The sequence below is a fragment of the Dermacentor andersoni genome, chromosome 1, assembly GCF_023375885.2.
Source record: "Dermacentor andersoni chromosome 1, qqDerAnde1_hic_scaffold, whole genome shotgun sequence".
Lineage (NCBI taxonomy): Eukaryota > Metazoa > Arthropoda > Arachnida > Ixodida > Ixodidae > Dermacentor > Dermacentor andersoni.
The window spans coordinates 154448529-154474860 of record NC_092814.1 but is presented as its reverse complement, the minus strand read 5'-3'; the positions used below and the strand labels follow the sequence as shown (position 1 = coordinate 154474860).

Genomic DNA, 26332 nt, shown 5'->3' with positions numbered 1-26332 from the left:
GCCCTATCGAACCTCTCTCCAATTGAGCGTGGTCCTCGCCTCGTTTCAGCCAATTCTATAAGAAAATCTTTTCAATGTAGGCAATGCTATCCGCTTTAAAGGAAAAAAAAAGTGACTTCCTATAAACGAGGAGCACGTTTTATTGGGCTTTTCAAACGACGCTGTGGGTTACAGCCCGATGCTTGCGCCGGCGGTTACGTAAATTTGACGTCAGGGGATTGGAATAAAAACAGATTGGAATACTTTTACCTTATAAGGCCCCTTGATATGTATTTGTTAACAGATTCGGTGTGTCGACATTTCCTCTGCATGCACACTGTAAACAGGTTTGACCCTTTTAGGGAGTTTTGGCCTCGTTGCATAACTTCAGCCCTTAAGGGAGGACAATATCCTCCATTCGAACGGAGTTTTTTTTCACACCCTTGTGTTTGGTGGTGTTAAGGGGAATTATGGGAGTTTTTTAATTCTCCTTTGAACACCAACCCCTCAGTGGTTGCAGGAGTCTATATGGAGAATTATGGGAGGTTTTTAATTCTCCTTTGAACACCAACCCACGAGTGGTTGCAGGAGTCTATATGGGGAACGTTGGGAGTTTTTCATTCCTCTTTTGAACACCAGAACTATGGAAGTTCTTATGAGGAGCTTTGGGAGCTTTTACAAGTTGACATGGGTATTTTATTTTGCTTCTTATGGGAATTTATAGGAGAAGCGATGGGAGTTCTTACGTACATATTTTCCGAAACGTTTGGCTTCTTAAGGGCGTTTTGAAGGATACCTTTGGGAAATTATTTTACCTCCTTGTAGGAGTGCTTAGGTGTAAACCTGGGAGCAACCGTTCCCATATTTTGGGAGCTCTGCTTAAGGGAGCACTTATGGATAGTTTTGAGAGTTCGATTTTTGCTTTTTATGGGAACATATACGAGAATGCTTGGGAGTGAATTTTTACAGCTTTAAGGAGCTGTTTTACTAAGGGAGTTTTAAACAGATGTTTTGGGAGTGCATTTTAGCTCCTTATTAGGGCTTTTACAGGTAGGTCTGGGAGTTTATTATGCACTTTTTGGGAATTTTACGAGGTTGAAGGGAGTTCTTTTTGTGTGTGTGTTTAGTAGATTGTGTCTGACGAGTGCAAAAACCATGACAAAGCAATAAAATGTCTGGAAATTTATTGCAGTTCCAGAATCAAATGTGCCAGCATGATAGTACAATCAATGACTATTAGCATAATGAAAGTGAAATAATTCAATAAATTGGATACAAACAAGCAAACCAGTTTGACAGGAAATTCAAGCATATTGCAAGCTTCAGTACAGTTGAAAATCCACAAGTGCAGCCAAGACTGAAATTCAGCGGCTCAAAACATCATGAGCTATTGGGCAGTCCTTGCATGCATTAGAACAGGCCACATTTGTTTTTGCATGTAAAAAGCATGCTACAAAAAATGATGCAAAGGAGGCCAGACAGCACCAATGACCTAGAACATAATGAAAGTACCTTTGAATACCTATGCTATTTCTAATAGACATCTACGTACAACTTATTCTCTCATGTAACACACAGCTGCAAAGAAAAAGCAGAAGTGGTACCACCCACTCTGAATCAATTTCCTTAGCGTGCAGCACCTGAAATTCAAGCTTGCCAGCTAGAGAACATGACAAGTTCACAGCAAAATGGGCATAATGTGATAACAGTAGACAAACAGGTGATATCTCAGGCTGAAGTTAATTCAACAAGGGGACTAGTCGTCATCAGGGAAAGAAAATCCAAGCAGACAATTCCAGCTCACACTTGCTACACAGATGTCGCTACATAGGTTTGTGTTGTGATGCCCCATGACCTAAGTCAGCATCAAAGAGGTTCATTAAAGAGTGGCACATATGCAATGGCACACACCCAGTGTACATACACAAGTTTGTGTCAAAAAAGTTCATTGGAGAGCTGCATCTACCCAGTGGCCCCAAGTGCTCGTAGTAGCCCCAGGGGCACATACTGAATTTCCACAAATATAAGGAGTTTTTTTTTCAAAATTTCTGGCGTCAGAAGACGCCTCGCCTTATATAACTGACATAGACACAAACAACAAGATCACTCATAGAAATTGGTGCCAGCAACCTGCCAAACTCCCATACTTCTGCACACCTTGCTACCCCAACTAAACCCCCATGGTGAGCATTTAAACTTACCTCACCTTCTCTATGCACTCACTCATTTTGCTGGATATCCATGGAGTGGAGAAAAGTGAACTATATAAATACTGCCAAGGAAAACGGTTGTTACCCTAACGAAGAAGTCCACTTCTCAAAAAAATTTCTCCACCTGACATAACACTTGTTCGACCTCTGCTGATCACCTTCAGCTGAATATTGCATATCACACAAAGCAGCAATTCAACTATAATTTTTAGTTTTATAATGAAACAAAAATTTCTTAGGATGTGAAAGAAAATATGATACAGGAACCTTTAACAGTATCCATAAGTGTGAAATTTTTACACAGGCAAAGAGGCAAACACTTTGCCACCAGGGCACACATAAGGCGTCATTACATTTTCTCTGCAAAAAGCCTTAACACCCCGACGACAGGTGGTGTTGCATGAAGCCATGCATGCATTTCAAAAAATAGTCATTTTGTATTTTCTTCTTCCGCAAGATCAAGGCAGGCAGGCTGTGATGCTGTGCAAACAGTGGTGGCCTTCAAAAGGGAAGGAATCCACACAAAAGGCCATGGTACTGTTGAGATGGCAGTGCATGATAGGGAGCATTCTGGAAAACCAAACAAAATAGATTATGTACTATTGTATTGCAAACAGACACCGCATGAATATTTAAACATAGCATCACCAATTATTCAACAGTGCTGGGCCATTCAATGCTACCACTCCAAGTGCATCTTGGCCACCTCAGATTTTAGGAAAAATTACAGCCCATTGTACAGTTGCAGACTGGATGAAGTGGAGAGTATGACGAAAGCCCGTCTGGTCGGGATGATGCATACTAAAGAAGAGGTCCAGACACCGACCAAAATGTTTAAAATAGTTTTTTACATTTTCAAATTCAAATAAATTCACATAGCTTCAAAAATTCAAATAAGTACTTTAAACCATTTTGGTCAGTGTCCAGACCTCTTCCTTTTAAGTCGCAGAATGCACAAACAGACTACTTCGCGAAAATTTCACATGGTGTGAGTATCGTTATCTTGTAGGCTAAGGTTGAAACATCACGGCACTGACAAAGCTACAAACAAGTGCTTCTACGAATGACCACAAGGCCTTCCAGAATGTTTCATTATGTGAGATAGACCATTAATGTTTTTTATCTGCAAAGAGTATCTTCTTATTCTGACTTAAGTATAATAGAGCTTCGAGCAATTTCTGAAAAGTATTTTCATCCAGCTCGGGTGGTTTATAGGCGCAAATAACCAATTTAGGAACCCCCATTTTGTAGTGAAGAAAGCTTATATTAAAAAAACCTATAGCTGCAGTGATTAAAAGCTTCTGAAATTCTGAATCAACTCTTTATGTCTGCAGAAGCTCTTTAATTAGGTATTAGGACGCCTTGCAGCACTGACAATGAAAGGAAATCATGACAACATATTAAAAAACTAATAAAATGAATGTGTTCTTGATAATATATGTTGTTGTATTATACACAGATTATACGAAACACCAGCAGTAATGTGCATATCTTCAGAGTGCACACACAGTTCACCAACGTAATAATGAATACAGGTCAACATCATAAAGCAACACATAGGTACTGGCGTTTTTCTTTCACATTGGCCTAAAAACCAATCACATGAGCATTCAGCCATCATATAAGCAGCACCTGCTTGCATGAATTCAAGGAACTTTCAGATGTGCAAAATCGTTTAGGAGCTTTTAAGCAATAGGCATGACACTACTATTATGATTAATTTGTTGCCTGTAAGTGGTAAATCAAGTGAACTGCTAGTTGTCCTTCCGGTGAAGGATATTGCAGAAAATGTGAGGACAAAAAGATTATAGTAGCTATTTGGAACTCATGAATGTTAAGAAGATAATATGCAATGTTACCATGCTGACAGACAGTCAGATAAAAGATGATACAAAGAAAATATTATATATAGATTACACAGATGCAAGCATTTTGCTTCTTTATTGCTGCAAAACTTTGTAGTTATAGAAGTGCTTCATCCCCTGAAAAATATTTTTAGCAATACATTCACTATGGAGTTCTATTGAGGATGCATCAGATTTGCATGCTACAAGTGGTTTGAGCTGTTCACAGACAGACATCTGGTTTGTAAATGCAAGAGCATGACGAAATACTGCAAGTGCTCCAGAAAAATGCTTGCATGGTAAGGGAAATGACAAAAACAAGAATGTGGATGAAAAGACCAAACTGCCCCAAAGTCTAATTTTAGCACTGTAAGGTTTTATGAAACATAATTACAGTTCTAAGACAAAACAAAATACCAACATGATATGCAGAGAATGGGTGCTGGACATCAAGCAACCTCACTAAACAATGATTACATACATAAAAACGACACATTCGCAGGAAATTTCACAATACACGACATATAAACTATGTGATTCATGATGCACCCATGTCATACATCATATTGTTCAAGTAACCAACTTCTTTATTCAAGACCCCTGTAGAAGGTTTGTTAATGCAGTTATTGGTTTCTTGGATGGAAAAGACCTAGTATACAAATCTGCACTTCCCTGCCTTATATTTGCAAACTGCATGTGTACAGTCACAGTTTGGCATGTTTTGCAATGTTTTGTGAGATATCCAGATGCTGTTACCACCTACATCTGTGCACAATGCTCCTGCAGCCTGCCATTACCACAAATCCTGGTCTATCCTACATAATACCCCAGTCACACGGGCACTTTCAAAGTCCTTTGAACCAAAGATTCTTTACTTCAAGGGAGAATGTGCACTGTCACACAGGCACAGCAATGGAGCCCTACTGGAAGGTGGCTTTGAGTCAAAGGAGTGCGCGTTCGTCCTTTGAAACCTCAAGGGAATACTCCCAAGCCTAGAGGGCGTCTGACAGTAGAAAAAATAATCTAAAGATATGGAAGTTCAATTTTTACCTCTTCAGAACAAGCTTATAAGTACTGAATACTGTTACTAAAGTACTAAACACTTTCGGGACACCCGCAATCTCCATCATGAAAGCGCCGGTACAGCAACACCGGTACGGCCTGTCGTCAGCAGCAACCTCGACACAACACGGTTGCCATGTGCGATTTGGTTCTTTGGTTAGTGGCTGCTAGGTATCCCAGTCTCCTTGGCTTTTTTCTGCACATCTTTCCTTGTCACTTTTGTTTTTTAGTTTTTACAGCGTTTACGTGTACCTACCGCTACCTAGCCACAAAGAACGAAACAAAGCAGCTGAAGCAAAGGCAACAATGAATAATCGACGCCAATGTGCGGTGTACGAAGCGGTACACATGGTGGCCATCATTACAATAAATACATCTGTTTGTGATAAAGTAATGCCTTTACTACGTGTGCATTTTGTTTTGATGTTTCTATGTATTAGGAAAAATAAATGTTGCTGAAAAAAATGTGACAAATTTATTATAAGACGCATTGGGCTATATTTTTTTATTACTTTCAAGGTGATGGTAGCGCTAAGGATACATTGCGGTCTCTGTTAAAAGCTTCAACGGAGACAACCTGGAGACCATGTAGCACCGACATATATCCGTTGAACTAATGTCTTTGAAAGCTCAATGCTCCTTAACTTCAAAGGACCTTTGGCATGCTCGTGTGACGGGTATAACACTTGCTGCTGAAGGCATTAAAGGCACTCAAAGGTGCCTCAAAGACAGGCTGAGCATTCTGCGCAGGTTAGCGTGTCAGCAAGGCCTGAAACACTTGCGGGACATTGTAAAAGATGTCAATACATGGCAAAATACAACAGCACAACATACTCAGAAAATGTAAGCCTAAAATTCCACACTGATATATAAGGGCCTTCCCAGAAAAACCGATAAATGCAATAGCACACCTTCTATTGAAATCTCGAATATAAGAATTGATTACTTGAAAAAGATGTACGGTACATGCAAAATAGAATGAGTGATGTATGTTATATGTCACGTATAGTCAAATTTTGCTGCAAATTTGAGCATTTCATGCATTCATATAATCGCACTCATGTACTAAAACAAGTTCATGTGTAGTGCTCATCCTGTGCATTTCATGTGTATCTTATAGTGTAGTAACTATGTTTCCTAATGCCAGTAACCAACTCTCCCAGCTTTCAGCAACAGTATGCAAGATTATTTATTCTTAGAAGTATGATAGCAGGAAGAAACAAGGATAAAGACCTGTCAACAGGACTAGCATCAACTACAAGCTGATTTGGCTCCTGGATGGAAACGAGTATTAGTAATCGTAATCATTATCAATGTTTCAATGAGGGAGTGGGTGAACCCAGAACTTGCACAAATAACTACAGTAGCCACATGGCTGAACATATGAGCCGTGGGTGTTTCCCTATCTTCCAGCACATGAGGTTAGTTGCAGAGCCCCGAGAGAGCTGAGAGGGAAGCGATTGTGGTTTTCCACATTAGCAAATAAAGATCGACATGTGTCGGAAAATAATCACCATCTCTCATCGAAAACATGTAATTGTTTATAGAGCACTTATCCTCAATTCATTACACAGATTGCGTTAGGTGACTAATTTGTTTTACTACTGTTCTTAGTGCCCCATACAAGATTAACCTTTTCCATGCCAATTTTATTTTCAGAAAACCACTGAAATTTCTAAAATATTTTTATTAGCTATTCTTTGTGAAGAGTTTTTATTACTGCAATATCAGCAGTTCGTTTAAAATTTTCTGCTGCCTTTTACTAGCTGTTTTTCATGTTTTTAGGTTGCAAACAGACAAGGACGCAGAAACTGTCTACATGAAGCATATTTTTTTAAAGAAAGTCAAGCGTGCTTTTGTTATCCTCCATGAAAAATGTTATTGCAGGAAGAAAGGTGGTTAACCGAGGGCCCCTATTTTTATGATTCATATCATAAGAAGCCAACAAACACTGACACCAAGGACAACATAGGGGAAATTACTTGAGCTTAATAAATGAAATAATGAAACGATAAATTAATGGAAATGAAAGTGGATGAAAAAACAACCTGCCACAGGTGGGGAACGATCCCACAACCTTCGCATTTCGCATGCGATGCTCTACCAATTGAGCACCGCGGCGCCGTTTACCGATCCACTTTCTTGGGTATTTGTTTCCTTGTAGAACCCTGGGAGTGTTAGCCAGCGTTACCACTCACAGACCTTGGCGGCGGACATGGAACATCCTTTCTGCCGCAGGCGTCACGAGAACGTGATCTTTTTTTAGTGAAGGCAACCGGTCAATAAACCCACACATGCTACCTGAAGGCATCAATGTTGCCTGATTCGAGACACTCGTTATGTAATAAATGAGAAGAAAGAGGGTTAACCGAGGGCCCAATTTTTACTAGTAATATCATAAGAAGCCAACAAACACCAAGGACAACATAGGGGAAATTACTTGAGCTTAATAAATGAAATAACGAAATGATAAATTAATCGAAATGAAAGTGGATGAAAAAACAACTTGCCACAGGTGGAGAACGATCCCACAAGTTCACTTTCTTTTTTTGGGGTGGGGGAAAAACTGAACACATAACTAATCACTGATCTATCATGCAAGTGGTGTTTGCCTATCTCAATAGTCTATATAAAGACAGAAAACTTGGCTCAGGTGTTTTTATCTCTAAAAGAAAAGACAAGCTTTTATACGGCAACCTTATATATCAACTTGAAGCCCACGGTAGTAGTTCTCTTCTATGGCATCTAGCTGTTGAGCACGAGTCAAATAAAAATTAATGCAAATGTATTAGTGTTCCATGCTTTTAATGCATGGAAAAGGGACACTAAAGGAAATTAATGAGTTAAGCTAGATTAAAGGTTAGCCTTCTGTAATAACAAATTCATCATTTATACCAAGAACAGAGCTTTTATAAGCAAGAAAATCAGAGAACTGGAACATCAAAGGGCACCAACTAATATATTGAACCAAATTCTGTAGTTTTATTTGCCAAAACCACAATATGATTATGAGGCATGAAGTACGAGGGATTCTGGAATAATTTTGACCCCCTTGGTTACTCTACTGTGCATACAGTGCAAAACACACATGCATTTTTGCATTTCACACCTATCAAAATGCAGCTGCCACAGCTACAATTTGATTATCCACCATCAGGCTTGGCAGCGCAACACCAAACAGCCCAACTCAGAGCCCATGCTTGTCAGCAACCTTCTGCAGTGAGTGCATCACTTGGTGCTCATGAGGCAGTACTTCCAGCTGCTTCAGCTGCTTTAAAGTGTGCGCACTGCTGGCTTTTGCTGTTTTACAGCCCTTAAAGCCCAACCACAACAAAAGTTAGGGCTGCATAAAAAAATGATTCAAACAGTGTAAATACAAAACAGCATTCTCGCAATCTTGATACCGAGACTGAAATGAATGCCACGATTACCAGTAACTGGCAGTGAGGCATGACTCAGATTGCAGGGCACCTTAGTGTGGCCTACGAGATAAGGGACCACCTGCAGCTGCCTGCAGTGATAAAAACCTGAAGGCGATGTGGACTCTCGTCATAGCCACTAACCACCAGGTTCATGTGTCGTCTGCTAATACAGTATTAAAAGAGTATCAAAAAGAAAATTAGATACCAGCCCCGCAGCTTTGCCAAGATGACTACAGTAGTATTTACTACTAATTTATTACCAATATAGCCAAAGTGAAATTTCATTGCATTTGGAATTTAAGCTTTTGCAGTAGGGGTTTTGAGATGTGATAATCGCAATGCTCCTGTGCTTTGTGACATTACATCACTAGATATTTGACAACGCCGTGGTTCTAAGTGTTTTTACATACATCGATATCTTGATTCTTTTACAACCTAACTCTAATATGACACATGAGAATACGGTAGATAACATTTGAAATGTCTTTAATGGGCACGGAAAAGGACTAACCTTTACACATGAGACACGCATGGTGAAAGCATTGTAAGCAAGGCTCCCACGTGTCTTTAAATAATTTTTCACTTTGGTCGGTGTCAGTTCTGTTTTTTCCCTTGACTCTTCCTAACTGGACAAGACTTCGTCAGACTCAACTTCATTAACCCATTGACAATATGCTGCATATCTTAGGTAAACATTTGATGCTCACCCTAACGCATGTTTCCTGAAGTTACCAACTAAGAGCAAAGAAAGGTTAGCTACTGTATGAACCAGCCTAAATCCATGTTAAGCCCACAATTGCCCAATGTGCCTTGAATAGGCTCTAAAAATGTGTATTAACACAAGGCGCAATAGATTTTGTGCTCACGTTGGCATGTTCATAACAGCTGGCCTCCCTCACTCTCATCATCGGAATCTCAGAATCCCTACTGCGAAAACTTCAGGAGTGGAAAGCAGCAAAGGTAACAGTGCGCAGTTTGAAGCAGCCAGAGGCACTGCCTCATGAGCACAGCAGTTGCACTCACTGAAGAAGGTTAATGACAAATATGGGGCCCCATTCGTGCTGCTGGTTCCGAAGAAGCCATCTAAGCTTTTTTCCCACGCTTGAGTGTAAAAATACAGCTGCTTTTAACAAAAGGCATGCAACACCGTTCATGAATTGTGCCATTGGAATGGTTTACCAAATAACCTCTTACTTCTGGTAAGCTCTACACAAGCCAAATTGGACGCTGCACTGATGAAAGGGCAAGAGAACAATTGCAGAATATAAAAACAAAGTAAGACCAATGTAGGTGAGCATTGTAACACATGCACTTGTCATCCACAACTTGAAATATATTCTTGGCAGAAGTAGAAACATGAATTCACAACTGATATCAGAAGCTCTTTTAATATCAAAGAATGACTGAGTAATTATTCTTTTTTTTTCTATTTCTCACAAGTATGTGTATGAATGTTTTTTGCTTTCGGTTTACACAGGTTGCTACACCTCGATTTGTTTGACCCTGTTCCCTTCTTTGCAATCTTTCCTCCCTCCCCCTCTTTTATGAACTTCCAGAGATTATATGAATAGTTCCTGCTTTCTTAGAAAACATGGCACACACGCGGTGGATGTGGAACATCCTTTCTGCTGCAGGCATCACAAGTACGTGATCTTTTTGGGTGAAGGCAACTGGTCAATAAAGCCCCACATGCCAACTGAAGGCATCAATGTTGCCGGAATCGAGACCCTTGTTATGTAATGAACGAGAAGAAAGCAGATTAACCGAGGGGCCCGATTTTTATTAATCATAAGACGCCAACAAACAAAGGCACCAAGGACAACACAGGGAAAATTAACGGAACTGAAAGTGGATGAAGAAACAACTTCCCGCAGGTGGGGAACGATTCCACATCTACGCATTACGTGTGTGATGCTCTACCGATCGAGCTAACACAGCACCGTCTTCCCATCTATTTTCTGGGGTATTTATGTTACTACTAGAACTAACCCTGGGATTGTTAGCCAGTGCCACCACTCACAAACCTTGGCGATATGTAGAGCATCCTTTCTGTCGCAGGCATCACGAGTATGTGATCTTTTTGGGTGAAGGCAACTGGTCAATAAACCCACACGTAGTACCTGAAGGCACCAATGTTGCCAGATTCGAGACCCTCGTTATGTAATGAACGAGAAGGGGGTTAACCAAGGGGCCCGATTTTTTACTGCTGGTGTAGTACACACTTTCCTGCGTTTAGGGTGATGCCAGCTTCTTGCAGGTGCTGAAGTACTTTGTGCAGTCGTGCATCATGTTCTGTCTTCGTGCGGCCAAACACTATTATGTCGTCTTGCAAACATGCTTGGCCGTCCAGGCCTTCTAGCAGTCTTAGCATTTCCCAGTGGAAAAATTCAGTTGCTGTGGAAATTCTGAAGGACAATCAGAGGAACTTAAAATGGCCAAGTGGCGTCAGGAAAGTGTTGTACCTCTGGGACTCGGGTAACCAGTAACCAATAACCGGCTATAGCATCAAGTTTGCTAAACCAGGCAGCTCCGGTGAGTTTGGCCAGGCAATCATTGATGGTGGGCACTAAGACTCATTCTCACAGAATGTTCTATTTTAACCCTCCAAAGTCACTGCAGATTTGAAGCTCGCCTCCTTTATTTTTAGCCACTACCATAGGTGCATGCCACTCTGTGGTTTCTTCGACCTTTATGATGACACCCAGGCTCTCCATTCTCTCCAACTCACATTTGGACACTCGGCAACATGGGCAGAGGTACTCGCCCCGAGTACATAATAGCACACCGCTTGGCATCAGGGAGTAGCGATATATTGTAATCGGTCCCGAGAAGGTAGGCCCAGGTCTGTAGCCAGGTAGAGGTAGTGGCATAAAATGTTGGCTGGGTCGCTGACCTTGCCTTTTGACTCCGCTACTTCTAGGAGACTTGGTTGGACATTGAAGGATTTGATTGCGGGGGGACGTCAAAAAGTGCGTCATGCAGCTTGTCTATTACATAAATTTGTTCTTGACACAACCAGCCATTTCAGCACACGGTAGCAGTCTAACCGTTGCTTTTTTTGGTCCTGCCGGGTCCGAGCAGCTGTTCTTTTGCTTGCTTCAGGTTTCCCGTGACTTGTTCGTCGTAGAGGCTTGTTGGCATGGCAGTCACATCTGCACCAGTGTCTACCTTGAAGCCATTGACCATCACATTGATTTTTCATGGCCCAGGATCCTGTTGGTCAGTTAATTGTCCAAGTAAACCTCTTCCAAAACAGCTTGGTATGTGCATTTTGTTCTGCTTTTTGGAAGCGGAAAAGCATATGGCAGCTGTGTTCCTTTTTACTGCAGGCACTGCATGTTTTGCCATTCGCCGTGCACATAGTGTGTGATGGTGAATCATAGGTGTCTTGTTGAGCCATACCACTTGCATGTCAGCACAGTTTGGTCACGCTGGTTTTTACGAGAATTATTTGACTTTCCTTTGCTCTTCGAGAAGCTGTGCATGGTGTCTACAGCTTCAAGTGATTGTAGCTGTGGCCGTAGGTCCTTTTGCTGCTGTTTGATTGTTGCCGCCATGTTGCGAGCAGCGTTGACAGCGGCTTCCAGAGTAAGCTCAGCATTAAGTTGCAGCTTCTCACTTACCTACGTGTCTGTGGGACCGACCACGAGTCTACCACAGATCAGTTCCTCTTTCAGGGCGCTGTACTCAGAGGCTTCAGCGAGCCTGAAGAGTTCGGTGATGAACATATCGGCTGTCTCATGCACGTCTTGCTTCTGGCTGTTGAACTTTGCACACTCGTATATCATGTTCATCCATGTCAGGAAATTTTTTATGAACAGTTGCATTACTGTGTTGTAGTCGAGTTTCTCAGCATCACAGAGCCTGAGCAAGGCTAGGACGTCTTTGGCTTCACGACCCATGGCATAAATGAGTGTGTTCACCTGCGTCTCGTCGTCGTCTTTAGTCTGGAGATAGCTCTATAGCCCTTCCTTCTCGTGAGCCACCGTTTCTACTCCTCGGGCTGCCGAAAATCAAGTTTTTCCGGCAGTTTGACGACGAACGAGTTTAGTGGAGCTGCGTGCTGGGCTGTGGACACTGTAGGTGAAGCCATGGGTAGCAAAGTTTCGTATTCACCGCAGTGCGCTGTGATGTAGACTTCTACTTGCGTGGTGCATTTCTCACAGCGTTGTCGAGTATCCCACCGTTGCCTCCATGTCATGGTCGGGTGACGAGCATACGTGATTGACAAAACGTAAGTGTTAACTGGAACTGTTTACTAGGTTGTGTATGCATAACAAGCACGGCTACATGCCGGCTCGGCTTACACGGTCTGGTCCGCTCTCCCAGAGGCGTTCCGCATCTTACATGACCGTGTACACGGCGCCATCTCGTTGCGGTAGCTCGCATGACACGGTGCACCAGTGTAACTCAATGGACAGCAACTTCAAAAAAAGTATATTTCGGAAGGCTGCCCAAGTTTAAACAACTCTCAGTTAACGTTAAGGTGATTTGCCCTCTTATTAACATGCACATTTACGCCACTAGACCATAACCTCATTGCTACATTATAGCACAGTTTTGGTCCGAATTAAAACACTGATATAACACAGCGGAAAAGTTACGAATAAGTGCCATAAATAAGAAGAATATTAGAAGGGCATACACTATCATTCTTGCTAACTGCTCATTTGTTGAAATTCTGGCAGTCTTCTGAATTATAATTTTTAAACGTGCTGCCCATTGAGTTATGATAATGCATTGCGGTGAAATTTGATAGATGGCTGCAGAGCCAATTCAACATTTCAGTTTAAACCACAGCTAGTTACCCCTATGCTTTTCTTGGCTTCATTGCCTGCTGGCTTTATATGGTCGTGATTTTAAAAAAATGAAGCCCGTTTTCCTTCTCATTCATTCATGCGAGGGTTTGAAACCTCACAGCTTTGATGCCTTTAGGTAGCATGCATGGGTTTATTAGCCACATGCCTGCTCTCTTCAGTTCAGGTGTTACGCGACACCATCGTGCAAAAAAAGATGTTCCACATCTGCCCACCATGGCTCTAAATGGCGCTGGCTAACACTCCCAGGGCATAAATACCACAAATACCCAAGTTAGCACAATTGGTAGTGCATCGCGTGTGTACTGCAAAGGTTGTGGGTTCAGTCACCACCACAGACAAGGTCCTTTCGTCTGCTTTCATGACTTTCTTTCAATATTTTCTACATTTCAATTTCAACCACAGCTAATTACACCAACGCTTTTCTTGGCTTAATTGCCTGCGACCTTTATATAATCAGCAAAAATAAGGTTACAAGAAAATTAAAATAAATAAGTGGAGGACAGGGTCATCGGTGTTCAAAGAAGCACCTTCCTTTTTGTATCGTTAACCAACATGTGCGCCCAATAGGTAACTCCTCTACCTGCACATCGAATGACAATGCAAGAGATGCAGCTGGAACCCACAGTCAAATATATGTACAGCATACCAATGCATCTCTCCTCCGAAGGTAGTGAAGAGCACAGGTGCCTGTAGAGTTGCGTGCCACGGTTCCTCTTGCCAACCCATGGAAAGGAGCATAAGTGATGCTGTAGAGCTTGCTCCTTCAAGCAGTGTTCAGGTATCCATTCATAATCCTGCATGTAGTGTCCAATGTATTGTAGATATCAAGACAGCTTCAGTCCTGCAGCAAATAAAGTGATCAGTTCTAACCAAAATGTTGAGATGTAGACACTTTGGCAGGCGGATGTTAAATGTTGAAGTTTCTGGGATGCCAGTGATAATTTCATTAAACATTATATGGGCCACTCATACAGGGATGGAAGCAGTCAAAGAAGTTTTGGAGCAGCTCTGGGAGGTGGCAAATTTGACACACTGGAGCATGAATTGCCCGTTTTCGAGCAGTAAATACATATTTACATGAGTAGCTTGGTAGAGGTCAATGAGTGAAATACAGGTATATGAACAAAAGGTGTTCCTTATTTTACTTTACAGAGCACTATTTGATTATGGCAGATCAGTTCTGTGGAAGCCTGCAAGGCAAGTAAAATTCATGACAGGAAAAATTTTCACCCACCCTACTTTAGCATGAAGCTACGAAGGAGACCTGTACAGGTTTCTCGGAAACCACCATTAAATTACATACTGGATATGACAACTAACTGTGGCCAAGAAAAAAATTAATGAGTGCTTTCCGTGAACATCACCCACTCTATGTTGATAGGTTTATGTTTGTGCTACTCAAGTTTTTTTTTTCCATTGTGAACAAGCAATTAATATGTACTTGTAATGAATGTTTATTTCCTTACTTATCGAATATGGTGCCAATGCAAAGGTTGTGGAATACGCCGAGAAATGACCAATAACAGCGTTACAACGACCTAGTTCATGTGTGGTCTTTTTTTTTTCCGACAAAAAAAAACAAACAAACAAGCGAATTTTTCTTTAGAAATTCACGTGACAATGCGCTCCGCATCAGTAATAAGTGGTCTCAGACAGAAACAGTGTCATCAGTGCACTGCATATATTATGAATGTGCAAACCTGGGGCACAGTCTTGTAAAGGTTCGCAAAGCGAACTGTTACCAAGATCGCGCTACTTCGCATTTGGTAGGGACTGTACTTGCACGCCAAAAACTGCTGACATGTCGAGAAAAAACTGCAGCTGCTCTTTCCCAGTGCCCCTATTTGACAAAGTTTTTGTAAAGATTGATGCAATAGTGCGCAGAAGCATTGTCATGGTAAGGGCAGTTTATTTTCACCTTTTATTTATTTCACGGGCTTTCATTCTCGTGCCTTCACAAATCCTAGGCTGTCTTAAATGCTGTTACCGGCCATTTGTAACCATCATACAAAGCTTTTCACTGACATCTCATCAATTAGGTAAATCAAGACACTCATCAGATACAGTGAACACCATTCGAGTAGTGCACTCTGGTAATTTTTTATTCTTGGCAACCTGCAGTTGAGATAGCAGAATATTGCAGAATAAATGTGAAGTGACGTAGTGGTCATTGCATATTTGCGAGTATTTTATATCTGTTTTGACACACTGGTTGGAAAAAAGACATGAACGGGCATGTTAATTGCACTTGAGCTATGGTATAAAAGTTTCCCTTGTTGTGCAAGGGCGTCTACATTAGACAGACGGGAAGGGGTATCAATGATTCATAATAAGGTTAGTTACAGCGCAACCTAAGACAAGGACAACAGAAGGTACAAAATGACGACACGGCGCTGTTTTGTACCTTCTGTTGTCCTTGTCTTAGGTTGCGCTGTAACAAACCTTAGTATGAATCCCAACCAACTGGCCCAACTTGCCGTTCTGATGCAGTATCAACGATTGCTTGGGCGAGCATAGTTACAACCTTCATAAAAGTTAACGAAGTAGGCCCCTTGCGATGCATTGCAAGACTTGTGGATGCAAACTAGTTTTTTTAAAGAATGTGTCATCATAGGATGCAGTAACATTCAACTGATGCGCGAGATTACTGATCAGGCTAATGCCATTGCCAAATACGTTAGGGTGTGCGTGAGTACACCCTCCTTATCTTTATCAGGCAAGGAACTTTACTTTCTAAGTTGGTCGGCACGTTTTCAGTGAACTGCAGCCGCCTGCTTCTTGTAAGGTTGTTGTTTCAGTTGTTTTTCTCATGCGTGCTATGAGCGGCGCATATAATGTGCAGTAGGGTCGTGGAATAAGACCAGTTAGAAGTTAGTGCTCATCCTGTCACCTGTACTTTTTCTTCCATACTCAAACTGAGTTATGCTAAAGCAAGATAAGAATCCATTCGGTCAGTTTGTGCCTTCGAACCAGTTCACCTCCACAGTGCACAATGATGCTATTATAAAGGGACATTGAAAATATTGTTTATTTTCTTTGAATAAATAAAGTTTAGTATGAAGTATCACACTGCATTTTGCAAGTTTTAATTACCCTAGTATAAATTTGTATTCTAGAATGTGAAGGATGAAAACAAGCATTTCCAACCTTACACATTTCCAATGACATCTAATCACTACAACTTAGAGGAAAGGCGCTACGATCTCAAACAGTCGCAACTTCTATCCGCGGTTGTTGTATATAAAGGCATTACGCACCGAGAGAATATGGTCAAATCTTAAAGCTAAAACTACGGTAAATGCTTGTACCAACACGCTTAAACAAGGGAGAACATTTCAAAACACATAGTGCGGAGGTAAAAAAAATAGATCATGGAGTTTTACTTGCCAAAACTACAATCTGATTATGAGGCACGCCATAGTGGGGGGACTCCGAAATAATTTTGACCACCTGAGGTTCTTTAACGTGCACCTAAATCAAAGTACACGGGTGTTTCTGCATTCTGCCCCCATCAAAATGCGGCCGCCGTGGCCGGGAATCGATCCCACGACCTCGTGCTTAGCAGCCCAACACCATAACCCCTAAGCAACCACGGTGGGTACAGTGCACAGCTGTGAAAATTTTTCCTATACCAGAAATAAGTTTTTGGCCAGGGGCTCAAGAACCGGGGGAATCGCGCCCTGTCTGGCGCTGTTCACAGTGCCACCTCAGCCAATTGGCACATTTGCACGCGAGAACGAGAGCACCAAGTCCGGCCATGACTGGTAAACCCATATGACGATACATTACCAAAATATACAGTAACTAAAACAAAAGGACGCGTACAAACGAGATGTGTCCTTTTTATTCAACTGACATATAATCTTCGCGCCTTCTCCCCCTTGTACGATATAGAGGTTACACAGTTCTGCTTATTCTATCGTCTTACATCATGCATGCGCACTGAGCACATCAATACGTTCTGGATATCGCAGAAGCCGTTGTTCACGGCGTGAGACTCACGATAGCGAAGTCAAATGCGATCCTTCTAGAAATAAAGAAATTGTTTGCCTGCGACAAACTTTGCAAACAAGAAATAAAATACGAGCTTACCAAAATGCTTCGTCCAGGTTGGTGGCGGCACGCAGTTCGTTGGCGTTCACCGTTGCGCATTACGCTGTGTTGTTAATCACGCCGCCCTCGCTTGTAGGCGTGAGAAGAGCATCAAAGTATTATTCTTTTCTGTCAAATACTGCTGCTTCGTAAGTACAAATAGAAAATTTTGAGTTGTCAAGCCTACCCCAGCATACTGGCACATAACAGCTTCCCGCGCTCAAATCTCGCTGTGGATTCGAATTCGCGCTGCGTGCATTTCGATGAGCTGTTGGGGCGCCACCTAGAAGAGTTTGAATATGGACAAAACAAAACAAAGTTCTAACATATGTCCGTCTAGATTATTTTATATTTATTTATTTAAGATATAAGGCACATGCTGTTTAGAAAATACTCACGGCAAACAATGTTTCAGTTTAGTTTCTTTGGCCCCTCGGCCCCTCCGATTTATGTCCATTGTCAGCTGGCCTGCGGCCTTTAAACGATATTCCTTACATATTGTGGCTCAATGTCGAGGACATTAAACCTGGTTGAATGGGGTTTAAATGGAGGGACAATATTTCGTTTTGTAGAGTATTGCTGCTGGGGATAAAGCGAGAAATATAGGCTGCTTCTCGTCGGCAAAAGGAGCCGGACGAGCAAGTCACGAAATGCAAGAAAACGAACGGCTTGCATGATTACTAGTACAGTCTCGCTTGGTTGACCAGTGAGAAACAGCATAATTAACAACCTAACGAATACAATGGACAGCCGCCAAATCGTTGGTCAATTAGACATGTTAATGATGAGTCAGAGTGGTTGTTATTTCGTGTTTGTCCGTTTGTAAACGTGTTGTGCAAAGCTTCGTTTATTCGATGTTGTGCCCCATTTCCACCAGAAAAAGAAAGAAAGAAAAGCGGCGTGTTTCTGTTGACGCGGCACGCGCAAGTGAAACGGATTTACGGGCAAGCCGCGCGTGTCACGTTCACACATATATCGCTCAATAAAGCATTCCGGCGGTATCGATCGACATACCGGCTGCACGTACCACTGGTGGTAACGGCTATAGTGGTACCGGTGGTAATAAGGGGAGCCGAAAGGACCTAGAACCTCAGGGCACTACAAGAATATATTTCATGGTTTCACACCTGCTTACTGCAAAAGTGTACAAAGTACATGCATGGTATAGCACTGTACTCGTAATGCAAAAATAAACGAATTAAAATTAATTTGTAAACTAAGAAACCAAGGTGAACCTTCAATAATTCACGAACAGGTAGGTTCACACTCAACTGACTCATGAAACAGTATGCTAGCTGTGCCAAGAATCTTAATTAGTCGAGCAATTAAGGGTGGTGACTGTCATGTGCAATGCCTTGGGGAAATGCATGCAGAAGTAGGACAATAGCTGTTGCTCTGTCTTTGCTCATGCTCTATCAACTGATTAATCACTTATTTATTTATTTATTTTTATTTTCACATACTGTAGTCCAATTGGGCTATCGCAGGAGTGGGTTTGTACATTGCATATAACAAAATATTTTTCTGCACAAATCAACTTCAATGCCTTAAAAAACATGATAACTTCAATATAAAAGATACAATCAGTATAATAAACGCAGCATGAATCAAGTAAATACAGTGATTTTTCTAATTTACCTAGTTTCACCTGGGAGTAAGTTCCATTTTTCAATTGTATGAGGAAAGCTATACTTAAACAGGTTAGTATGCAGTTGAAATGGAGCAAGGTTAAGTTTGTGGCTATTCCTAGTAGGTTTCAAATTATCAGGAGACAGATAGTTGTTCTTTAATGAGTAGTGTGGGGTGTTATTTGAATTATGCAACAATTTAAGGCATTCATAATCACGCCGCTTGGACAGAGGTAGTAAACCGATTTGTTGTTTATTTAAGTCATTATTCCAAAAAATTGGAGAGTTGGAATTTCCCCTCACAAGGCACTATTGGCAATAAAATCACCTACAGTGCTTGTCGAATGGGTGCCGCAGTGCTACAGTTGACCTGCAAAGACGGGGCCGAACCCCTGCTTAGAAAATGGAAGAGAGGCCGAACTCTCTCGAGCCCTGGCTAACTTTGAGCACTGACTGTGTTGAGTGGTATACTATATATTGTACTACCACACAGTACAATGATGTATATTAATGATTAATACAGTAATATTATGTATATAATAATAATAATAATAATAATAATAATAATAATAATAATAATGATTCAGATCTGCTACCATATCTGCATCTCCTTCCTTCATGCTACAGAAAATGTCTATGGAATTCTTGCTGTCAAATCAATAAATATATACTTCAGAGCATTGTTGCGTTGTTGTGACATCACTGGAAACATCACTTCACAGCATTAAATCTTTATCGGTCAAACCTGTGCTCAGAAAAACATGTGGCACTCAAAGCACAACAACCCAGCGGCGAGCATGGTGTGTCAAGCGCGTCACATGACTCGTCAAAGGTCGTAACATAATTGCTGGTGCTATATATATATATATACATACCTTCCGCAAAGTACAACACTATTTGCATCTCACGTTGACTGATATCTTTCAATTGTTAGTAGGTGAAATGCACTCCACAGAAAAAGGATAAACAATTGTATGCATATCTATCAGTATAATCACGGAGTATCAGGCTGGGCATCAACCAAATTGATTCTTAATATCTGTAACTGTGGCGAGGAAAGCATATGTCGCCTTGAAGAAGACAAGTCCACTTGTTGAAACGTTGGCTCCTGCTTTCATCTTGTTCTCGGTTTGCTCATCGTCTTGAATTTCCATTTCCTGCCTTCCCCATGTTTTCCCTGGGTTTGTATACATGGTATTTTAACACGCAGCCTAAAAGATTGCAGATTCTTCTCCTATATGCATAGTTGGTATATAATTGTGAATCAGCAACACACTAAAAAAAACGTTTTCTTCTAGCATAACACTGAAGCATACAAAGTTGAAAATTTACTGTGCCTACCTGGGCGTCATTTCACATATTTAAGAGGTGAATCATTTTCCTTTGTGTACATGCGCATTGGGCTAGCTCCCAGATCAAACTATATGCCATCAATCTGCACAGTTGGCACAGTAGGAATTCACAAGACAAATTTTAGCAGAGTGCACCTTGTTTACACTTTTCTGCATTTCTGTATGCAAGATATAACACTACAATTTCCGCTGAAGATACTGTGCTTGTTGTGCAGGCCATGTTTTGATGCTAATGGATGGCACCTGTATAATCATGTAAGACTTTTGTGAATATATTGGCACAGCAGCACCTTCTGTTATTTTGTATGTATATTTCTGACCAGCAACACAACCAAGCAGAGGTATATTGTGCTGTAGGCAAAACAAGTGGCCACTTAGATTTGGCAGCTCTAGATGGGCACATCGCATCTAGTCGTTCCTCACCCCACTTTAACATTTACATTTCACCAATGGCAAAGGACAATGTTGGATTCCGTAAAATATCCAATTTCAAATGCACTATGGATGACTGACTTTTGAAAGAACAATGAAGTGATGCCTGGAAACCTGTGTACCAACTTTCTTCCCATATTAGTTACTATAATGCCTTACAATGTGTCTTAAAATTCTTCACATGGTGCACCTAAATTTGGTGCTAGAGTGGAGAGGAGTGCAGTAGTTTGACTTTACCTAGGGTAGCAAAATGCCTCACAACACTGCTACATCAAAGTAGCAGTGTTGCAGCGCTCAACGGTGCCCTTAAAGGCATCAGTTGCGCCCATCACATAACAGGGGCAGGGGGAGTACAAACATAAATGAGATTACAAAGAAATAGTTACAACAAATAATAGGACAAAGTACAGAACAAAGGTATGCTAACATTTTTTAGGTATTAAGAAACAGAATGTAAGAAATCATAAGAATTGCAAAACAAAAGTTATGCACACAGCAAAATAAAATGTTGAAAATATGCATGCACACATAAACTACGGTATTAATACAGGTATTTATTAGTAACGCACAAAAACAACTAAACAAGAATGTAATAAAAAAGGCAACTAAGTAACAGTGCGTAGCACGTCGTAAAATTTTAATGTCAGATTCTGTGGCAATATCAGAGGGAAAGCAGTTCCCTTCAGTGATGGTGCAGGGTATAAAGGAGCATGCATATTGTAACGTGCGAGATGGTGTACGCTTAAATATGAGGTGGTGATCCCGGCATGAAAATACGACAGGTGGTGACTGAAAGAAATCATTGTGAAGAGAAGTACGATTATAAAGTTTGTCAAGCAGGCAAAGACGCACTGATTTGTGGCGAAGGGATAGTGCTTGTAAATCAGTACGTGCTTTTAATGATGACACGGAAGTGTAAGATGAATAGTCGGAAAATATGAAGGTGAGCAGCCCAGTTTTGAACAAATGCAATCTCGTCAACAATGTTTACCTGCCAGAGTGCTATATTAGCGATGCGTATTCGAGCTTTGTGTGGATTAGTGTAGTGTAAGCAAGTTTATGTACGTTGACAAAAGCATGCTTTAGGTTTAATTTGATGATGCCAAGAGAGTGGTGAGCTGCTGCAAAGATGGAGTAAATGTGGTGGTTTCATGCAAAGTCGTAATGTAAATGAAAACCTGTGCTGGTAGTTGAATGTTAAACTGGGATCTTCGAAATAGTCGATGACTTGTGAATTAGTAATGTGTTCCATAAGTTTGCGAATTGTACTGGTTAATAATATTCATTGGTAGTTAAGGGGTGATAAACACTCGCTGGATTTGTAGAATGGGATCACTTTAGCCACTCACCAGTCTTAAGAATGAACCCAGGGGGTATGTTGCGACACTAGCTGGGGCACATTCTTGAGTAGCTTGTTATTAAATTTGCTGTGACCTGTTGTAGATTAAGTTTTTAATCTGTTTAGTAAGGTAAAAATGCCCGACCCACTAATAACAATTTCAGACATGTCAGATTGCATGGGGAAGTCAGGGCATGCAGTGATGTCTTCACATTTGGACACTCAACAAAACATGTCATTTAGTAACTGCATACACTATAACTCAGGAACTACATCACCACCAGAATTAGGATTATGTCAGGCTGTGAATAGGGGTTTATTACGTGCCATAATCACTGTTATTCATAATAAATCATAGCTGTAAACCTGTTGACGTGTGGATTTTAGTAGCATCTGGCATTCTTTGTCACATAATATGTATCTTTGCCATGTCTTGGCTTTTTTTTTATTTGCCATTCTATAGAGCGCTTCATTTTATTTATGAGGTGCTGCAGGCGTTTATTGAATGTTTTGTTGCATCTAATGCTGAGAAAAAGGACGAACATTTTGATAAGATTTGCAAAGGTGGCTCTAAACATAACCAGTTCTCTTCAATAGCTCGACTGTGTCTGCAAAGGTGGCTAATTAACGATTATGCCGAGTAATGTTGGCCCTATTGTAGCACCTAATGTGTTTAGTAGTGTTTTCTTTTTTGTTAAAGAGAAGTTAAGCAGACCTACTATAACTGCATGATCAGACAGCCCGTCCAGGTGAGTAATGCCGGAACAGATTAGAGGATCGCTGGTTGAGATGAGGAGGAGGAGGAATAAACATTTATTTTTGAAACAGTATCCCGGGTTAAGCCCCAGTTCTACTTTAGGTGGGAGGTCTCCTCATTCCAGGAATCCTCTGGCCTTCGCTGCCTCCTTGGCCCTGGCGACGAGGTGTCATTGTTGCTCCAGGCCCTCGGAGACGAGCTTGGCCTCTCACGTTTCAATGAGGTCTTCGCTTTCTTGTCTGGCATTATATTCTTTCGGTGAAGGCAATGCGTCTGTATCTAGATGCCATGGACACTCGAGGATCAGGTGCGCCAAGGTGTATGGTAAGCCGCACATTGGGCAGCGGTATCCTTGTAGCATTGGGCATAGTCTGTGCATGAGTATTTCCTTGTAGCATTTGGTATAGTCTGTGCATGAGTATTCCGTGGGTGTAAGTGTTACTCTGTAGTCTTCTGAGTGTGGTACTTTCTTCTTCGGTGAGCTTTGGGTGAGGTGGTGGGTGCAGCCTGCGTTCCAGCCTGTGATATTGAAGGATCGCTGAGTAGGTGATGGGTACGGTCTCTGCCCCTGCTGACGCAGACCGGCATCTTGAGAGTAGGAAGGGTTGGCCCGGCAGGTGTGGCCTCGGGCCACGGCGTGTGCTGATTCGTTCCCCTCCAGCCCGTCATGCCCAGGAACCCAGGTCACGCAGGTGTAGCGGATCGAAGCGCTGTCGTGCTTCAATATCTTTAGTGCTTCTGTCGACACAAGACCCTTAGCATAGTTCCTGACAGCTGCTTCAGAATCGGAAAGAACTACAGCTGCGTCTGCACGTGGTAGTTGCTAGGGCGATCGCCGTCTCTTCTGCAGTCTCAGAGTTTTGCGCACGGACTGTGGCAGACGCTAGCTCTCTGCCCTTAGAATCTGTGACGTTCAGGGCGTAAGCATTTCTTTGCGGGTATTTGACTGTGTCGGTGTATCTGGCATCCGGACCTTGCCTGTGTCTTTGCCGTAGGGCATCCACTTGGGCTTGTCTTCTTTCCTTGTGGTACAATTGGTGCTGTGCACAGGGATTTGCAGATGTTTGGAGGAATTCTTTCTTTTCAGTCCGTGGTGGCCTATAAAGGTTTCACTGTAGCTCAGCCGTTGCAGCACTGATCTCCCGGTGGGCATGAGCTTAAGTCATTCTAACTGACTGGCTTTACGAGCTTCGGCTAATTCTTGCCAGGTGTTGTGTATGCCCGTCTTGAGAAGTCTCGTAGTCAAAGCCGTAGATGGTAGGCCCAGGGCAGTTTTGATGGCTTTGCATATTTGAATGTTAATTTTTTTCTACCTCTGATGAGATCTAGAATATTGGCCAGTGTACATGATGAACAGGTTGGGAGAGTAATGAGTTGAGGTAACATGAAGTGTAGACAGGAATGAAGGAAAATATGCCATTGAGCGTGAGCAGCTGTGACAGATTCTGTTGTCCAGTTAATAATGGAGAAATTAAAATTGCCATAAATGATCACAGTAGAATGCCAAAATAGCATATGCACTTCATTTAGAATGTTTTGAAACTCGCTTGAAAATGCACAATTTACATCCGGAGGGCAGTAGTATGCACTTATGAGAACATTCTGCTTGAGCATTGAAGTGAAATGAAAATGTGCTCTAGGAATGAACGAATGCCAGTTGGAACTGCAAGAATTTATTTTTTTAAAGCTATGAGCATGCCACCTTTTATGCAGTTGCATCATTCACAACAAAAAGTGTTGCATGCAGATGTGAAAAGAAAAATTTTATAGGAGATGGTATCGTTTAGCCACGTCTTGATTAGTACAAGAAGAGATGTCACGCATGAATCAATGAGTGATGAAAGTGACATATATTTTGACATCAAACTTCAACCTCTAGTGCATAAGAATGACAGGTTTGTAGACGTGTTATGGGTGTGTGGTTGCATAAACTGTCAGTTTCCACACTTGCATAAGATGAAGGTTTGGCTTGTCATTCTTAAAGCATGCTGAGACAGACGCACTGCACAGTTTATTTCCGAGTCCCAAACGTATGTGTCGTTGTTGACCAAGAGCTTGTTAAAAACCAAGCAAGCTTAGTGTGAGCTGTCTCATACTGACTACAAATTTTAAAAAATTAATAAGAAAATAAATATATCTGTCATCCTGATTGCTGATTTGCTGTTCCTAAGTGATGGAGTAGTGTGAAAGTGACATATTTTATTTGTACATATTGTACTCAACCCACTGCAACAGTAAAAAAAAAGGAAAGAAAGGAAGGAAAATGTAATTTTGTGAAATTATACAGATGGAGCATCCTTCTTTTTTTTATGCTGAAGTAAACAATCAATATATGCACATGTGAATACGATATATGTGCATGCACTAGAATAACTTTCATCAGTCATATTATGTCAGCCAGACAGCAAGGTGGGCGAATTGGTTAGGATTTATCTTAGTTTTGGTAACAGCTAGCGCAAAGGTACGATGAGTAGAAAACGTTATTAAATACACGAGCAGGGCTGTTAATGGTTTGTGAACACTTTTCTGTAACGCTATGTGTTATATCCGCGTCCACAGCGACCAGGCCGGCATGGATAAGCGTAGTTTATGATTGAGCTCTTCCTTGTCATTTGACGCGCTGATAACCACGGCTTATTACAATACGGCAGTTTCTTAACGTTTGCTAATCCGGCTTGGGCAAAGCTCCCGTCGTTGTGTGCCACCTCACGTCCGCCGTACGCGGTGCCGGCCGGGCAATAATAGATTGACTTTTGGATGGTAGTACGCTCGCTGCGTGAGGGCACCCCGCAGGTGAAGGGCATGGGAAAATAGCCCATTCTTACGACGCGGGGTTCGGTATGTGACCTGTGATTAGCCCGAGGGTTCAGATTAACTGCGTAGCTGTTGCGCGGCCCAATGCTTCGCGCTGCCCGATTGTAGACGGTGGACATTGTAACATATTTTAATTTCGCTTGCGTTTCGCTCGCGCAAGAACTTTCCACGACTCGCTGATTTCCCGTCTGTTGCCAATGAATGTTCCCCGGCCAGACGCTCCTAGGTCCAAGCCCGGCCCGGGCCCGAGTCAGCAATTGCTTGGCCGCCCCGAGCATCCTTGGACCGAGTTTGGCATATGCGGCCGACAACGCTTTCTGTCTGGCCAGCGCTAGTAGTAAAATCGTGTTTTGTCAACAATTAAGTTAGCGTGTTGACGGTACGTGAAACGTCGATCGCTTCCGTATCACAGCTCTGTTGGCATTAGTCTTTTTTTCTTATTGTGTTACACAATAGGTGCGATTGCGATCACTTTATTCCGACGGTTATGCTATGTTATGATCGAGGTGCCGTACTCGCTAGGGCCTTTCCTTGCCGTGCTGCGCGTACACTATCACCGATAGGTCGTTTATATGGACGGT

The 26332-nt window shown here is 41.8% G+C and overlaps 1 protein-coding gene and 1 long non-coding RNA gene across 2 annotated transcripts in view; both read right to left on the bottom strand.

The window, feature by feature from the left end:
• The window catches only part of LOC126546224 (uncharacterized), a 69342-nt gene that overhangs the window by 16603 nt on the left and 26407 nt on the right, over positions 1-26332 (bottom strand). The window lies entirely within an intron of this gene.
• LOC129380618 (uncharacterized) lies at positions 1147-14847 on the bottom strand. Its single transcript, XR_008608798.2, has 2 exons — positions 13984-14847; positions 1147-2759 (listed from the first exon to the last, which is right to left on the bottom strand). It is a non-coding gene; the product is annotated as an uncharacterized lncRNA (long non-coding RNA).